Source organism: Triticum aestivum, chromosome 4B, assembly GCF_018294505.1.
Source record: "Triticum aestivum cultivar Chinese Spring chromosome 4B, IWGSC CS RefSeq v2.1, whole genome shotgun sequence".
NCBI lineage: Eukaryota > Viridiplantae > Streptophyta > Magnoliopsida > Poales > Poaceae > Triticum > Triticum aestivum.
Window position 1 is genome coordinate 9,797,995 of NC_057804.1, and position 5,558 is coordinate 9,803,552.

At 42.3% G+C, this 5,558-nt stretch overlaps 1 long non-coding RNA gene across 1 annotated transcript; it reads left to right on the forward strand.

The window, feature by feature from the left end:
- The first annotated feature begins 1,579 nt into the window (after positions 1 to 1,579).
- On the forward strand, positions 1,580 to 4,786 carry LOC123090553 (uncharacterized). Its single transcript, XR_006442462.1, has 4 exons — positions 1,580 to 1,841; positions 2,111 to 2,165; positions 3,985 to 4,086; positions 4,432 to 4,786. It is a non-coding gene; the product is annotated as an uncharacterized lncRNA (long non-coding RNA).
- Positions 4,787 to 5,558: the final 772 nt, after the last annotated feature.

Below are 5,558 nucleotides of genomic sequence, written 5' to 3' on the forward strand. Positions count from 1 at the left end.
AAAACACCAGCCAAGCTAGCTAAGCAGCTGGATGGATTCTTAGTCTAGCTAATAGCTAATTTGTGCACGCATTGGACAAGGCGACGGAACACACACGCGAGACGGACGCAGCTGCAGCGACACGGGACGTAGGGGCTCAGCGGCGTGGGACGCACGGGCGGAAGCGGTGGTGGGGTGCGGCGGCGGCGGCAGCGGCGCGTGGAGGCACGGCGGCGGCGGCGACGGCTACCCAGACAGAAAAAGATGATATACCATGTAGACAGATAATTTGCAATACGATATATTGATTGGGATGCTAGTGCACGCATATATAATACAAGGAAAGGCTTCTACCTCAACTATACAAAACTAGGAGGTGGGCCACAACTCCAATACACGTGCAATACAAAATATATACTCAACATGTATGACCTGAAAATAGTGTCAGGTATTGTTAGAATAAATCCGAGGCATACCGTCGATCATTCGAGGACCAAGCAATCACACAAACACGACACCGAGATTTGTTAACGAGGTTCACCAATATGGCTACATCCCCGGGGCTTGACTATGGACGCTCCTTCCCATGGCACTGCTACAATACCGCACCCGGTCGCCCTGGACACCGGCACATGCCGCCGGCTTCCCCTGCATTCCGGTGCTATTATGTTGGCATAGGTTACATCGTGTGTCTACCCCCGCTATATATGAGAGGCCTAGGATACAAGTGTCCTACTTGGACACGACTACATATCCTATGTAAACACAATACAACTACAAGTCCAACTGTAACCTACCTTGTACATTATATTTGACACAACTCTAACAAACTCCACCTTGGCGAATATTTTCCACCACCTTGAGTTCGTCCATGCGTCAAACTTCCATGTACATTGGACTTGAGTTTATCCCATGAACAACGCTGCTACTCCAAAGACTCCATATGACTCCACCTGCAACTTGTAGTCCCTTCTTTTCTTTATCAGAGTCAACACTCGAGCAAAATTAAGTTCCTTGTTACTCTAGTTTGTGCTCCCAACTTTCAGAGTATCAGTCCAATGCCATCACACACTGATCAATGACCTGCGTGAAAGTGAACAACTCACATATTGGATGTCACACATAAGAGTTACCTGAGCTCAACATCACCGCTCCTTTCTTGACCGCCTATCTGAAACTTGAAAGAATTTCACCGTTGCTTGTAGTCATCCCGAGTCAAATTCGCAGTTGTCCTACCACATGTATGACCACCAGAGCCCTGGCCCGTCTTCATGTCCCGTGCACTACAACAAAACAACCGCGTAAGGTCGCTTTTTTTGGGACGCTATTTATATTCGTCTCTATGGCCAGGACACTAACATACTAAAGACGCTTCCTGAGACGTTTACATAAGCATCCCAATATTATTTTAAAATGATGAATTTATATAATAAATTTATATTCTTAATTAACTTAGAGGCGATTTGTGAGACGATTTGTTAAGCCCGTGAGATATTTGGCGCTCGCAAATTCATTATTTTACCGCTTAAAGACTTCCCGCGGCTTTTCGAATTTTATTTTTCTAGTAAGATACTCCGTGTAATCCTCCCACACCCCCGTCTTTCCAGTTTCCACCTCCCACAGAAATCCCAATCTGCGCCGCCACCAAAGCCTATCCCCCGCGGCAGTTCTCGGCCCGGCTCTGCCCTCCGGCGCCAACTCCACCCTCGGCCGGCGACTTCCCATTCTCCTATGTCGGCATCCTCGCCGGTCGGAGCCCCGCCTGCCGTCGGCGTACTCCCCGTGTCCCGTTGACACACATCGCCCCTCCCAACTCTCATCACCACACCGTCCCGCAAGATGGGATCCGCCATGTCAAGAAGGTGCTCCCTCGAATCCCATCTCTTCTACAGTTTTTGAATTAAATCAATCAACGCAGCTTCTTAGTTGACACATCCCACGCCTCTATCTCGATTGGTTGGTTCTCAACTGAATTTCAAAATTTGGACCGACCACTATCAATCAAAGAACTTATCCTGATGCATCAGATCTCATGAAGCAAATCTCGATGGTGGTGTGGCCTGCAGCTTGACAAATTTTTGTATTTTGCATCTCACTCTGCAACTTACTAATTTCGTTTGTTCCTTTTTAGGGGGAGAAGGAGCGAATACATTAATCAGGTGCAGGTTGGAATGACTGGCCATTAGGTAGACTACATTTACTCTCTGTGGGAGAGTTCCAGTTTAATTTGCAATTCCAACATGGTTCGTACGTTCATTGTTTGATGATGTATAGTTTTAGCTTCCAGAAACTAGCATCACTTTTGCCTAGTACTTACGAAGCAAAATGACATATCTATGTGGGTTTTTACTTTATTGGTTCTGGCTTCACATGACTTCGTGAGACTGACAAGGCATATTTTTTGGTCCAGCACTAATGGCTAGTGCGATTATTTTCATGGATTTTTACTTACTTTAGCTCGGTAGATGCTCAGTATTTCTCTTACTTGTACCATTTTGGGAAGTGTTCATGCATCTTAATTAGGCATGAGTAAGATCAGAACAAGCGAAGTTATGTACATTTTGAAAAAGATCCAAACTAGATATAGTTTTCTGCTCAGTTTGATCCAGTACACCTGGTCAGGCAAATTGTGGTTCGCCAACCTATCTGATATAGCCTTGAAACATTCTGATTTTACACAAGTCAGCTAGGGCATAGGGAAATGCATGTTAGTATCTGACAATGGAGGATGCGACTCACTGTTGAATCAACAAATTGACCAGATCGACGCTCTGTTACACACAGCTGCCCTATACCTAGAAACAAAAAAAAGTTGTATCTCTCTCCCCAGATACGGCGCATCCATGGCTCCTGACGGGGATAACTTCCGACATCGATACTTCCCGAACATCTGGGTGATGCCACTCGCTACCAACCAAATTCCCCCCCTGCCCCCATCGGAAGATGCAGCTGATATCACTACCTTGCAGCCAGTGGCGATTCTACTAGGGGGGCTTCAATAGGCTGAAGCCTACCCTCCAAAGATCCTATTTCAACTAAATATACTACTTGCCAATTATACCGACGTGTTTTATACATCCAATAATTGCAATACATTGCTAGTTAGACCTAGGAACTTGCTTTGAGCCTACCCTTCATTTCCGTGCTAGATTCGCCACTGCTTGCAGCCATAGATTGATTCCTTCCTTCGCTGGCAGGCTAGATGTTCAAGGAGGTAGCGTAGGTGCAGCCGTGTGTCCATCCTCTCCAGTGGAAGGCACCTGGTACAATGGTACCCCATGATCCTCCTTCCAATTGATTTTTTATTGTCAATTTGTGTTTGGCCCCAAACATTTTTTTTCCTTCTTTAATAAGTACAACTCCTATGAGTGATTGATCAGAGCTCTAATTTCGGGTGTTGATTGAGTTCACCTTGTTATGTATAGAATGAATGATGGGATTCATGTTTTTGTACATATCACGGAGGATCTAGTATGATAATATTAATACTTCTACATAGTATTACCTCACCTTTCATACCATTGTCCACTTGTGTTGTGCTACTATCCAATGGGGACACGTTTATTTTGTTGCCATGTCACGTAAGAGTATAATATACTTCTGATATCTCCGAGAGTGTATATAAAGACTATAGATTTTGTAGTATGTTAAGGTGATCAAAGTTTCTCTGTATTACCTTTATACATGACAACAGATTATAATGCTGTCAAATTTATGTGACTATAACCAAACAACATTGTAATTTCTTTCTGACAGCAGTTTAGCTAGTCATTTTATACAGATTGTAATAATATCAAACTGATGTGGGCTTTAACCAAACCACATACAGTATTTTTTTTTCTGTCCGCACATTAACTGGTCATTTTTATACAGATTATAATATTGTCAAATCGACATGAGCTATAACCAAACATCTCTGTGATTTTTTTCTGTCAGAAAACAGCTAGTAAGTTTTTTATTGCATTGACACTATCGTAAGAGACAATGTTTTCTTACTGTTTGCAGATATTTAAGGATATAACATTATGGAAATTTTCAGCAGATGATCTTTTGCAAGTGAAAAGAATACATCTTTATAAGGAGCAATCAATGTGGGGCCATTACAAGGTGTGTGATTTATCCATGTTCCAACCTTTTCTGCTGACAAAGATGGTTCAGAATAATGTAGTCGTCATCTGTTTGACAGATAAGCTGCATTATCTCTAGATCAGCTGGCTCAAACTTCTTTGTTGTGTCATCTCCACTAGTGTAGAGTTTCTATTGGATGGAAGATTACTAGTGTCGACAAGCATAACCAGTCAATCCTAAGAAGTCTTAGTTCTATAGAGAAGAAACACACAAATGATAACTATTCTTTGTGAAATCAATGTATATTTCTTATTTAAAGTTATCTAGCTCTGCTTCTCTATATTTCCCTTCACCTTTTCTGATGCTAATGTGCTCTTGTTGCAGGATTTAGAGGACAAAACTAATTATATGGACAGATTATAACAGGTTTTATATTGGAAATAATCTTGAAAAATGTGCAAGCGAAATCTTCACATTTATCCAGAAGCCATATCCATAAAAGCTGCGAAAGCCGTCAAGTTGATGTACCAAACTAGCTATAGAATTTTTAGATAGATTTCCACTGAGAATTTCCATTTTTTTCTCAAATTGGTTTCAACTTTCAGATAGTTAGAATTAGAATTAGAAGTTTATTTTCTAGTGACATACACATTATTGTATGAACGTACAGTTCACTTGTAAACTATCAATACCCTTTGTAATAAAAATAGTTGTAATGGCTTGCACATTGCTACTTGTTTTGCGGTTGTGATTATGAGAAACTTTTTCAGTTAATTATGAGAATAAGATGATTGCAATGCAACAATGATGTTGAATAATGCCTACACAACTACATTATTTGATGATCTGCATGTGCGGCAGGGCATGATAAAACAATCCAATTCAAAATAATGAAATACAACAAATGTACGACATCATACGGGCATGTCTAGTAGAACGTATATATTTGTTTAGACACATTTTTGAGCATGCCTATATAGCGTCTCAAGTCATGTAGACACGCTTTTGAGCGTCTTATATAACGTCTCATGTCACGTAGACACGCTCTTGAGCGTCCTTATATAGCGTTTCATGTCATGTAGACACGCCTATCAAGCTTGTCTAAATGTTTGAGACGGTCCGTGTGGAGACGTTCGAAGGACGCTTTACTAAAACGACTCTACAATTGGCTAGAGATGAAATACCACGTCACTAGCTATGTAATTTGACATCTCTACTGGCAGGTTTTGTTGTAGTGGTGCATACCACACGCCTCGCCGCTATTACCGCGTCGAGCCTACGCTGTCCCGGCCGAGTCTCAAGGGTCGCAAAACCACACCACTCAATCCCCAATGCAGAGTACCACCGATCATCACCGATCGATGACGAGTTTCACGCTTCCATCAGGCCACTGGGCTCCAGTCTGAAATACATGTCACTCGCTTTTTTCCCGTTTGCTGAATAGGCTTCGATTCCCTGGATCCTTACACCGTAGCCCCTCAATCCAGCTCCACCTTCAACATGACTCCATG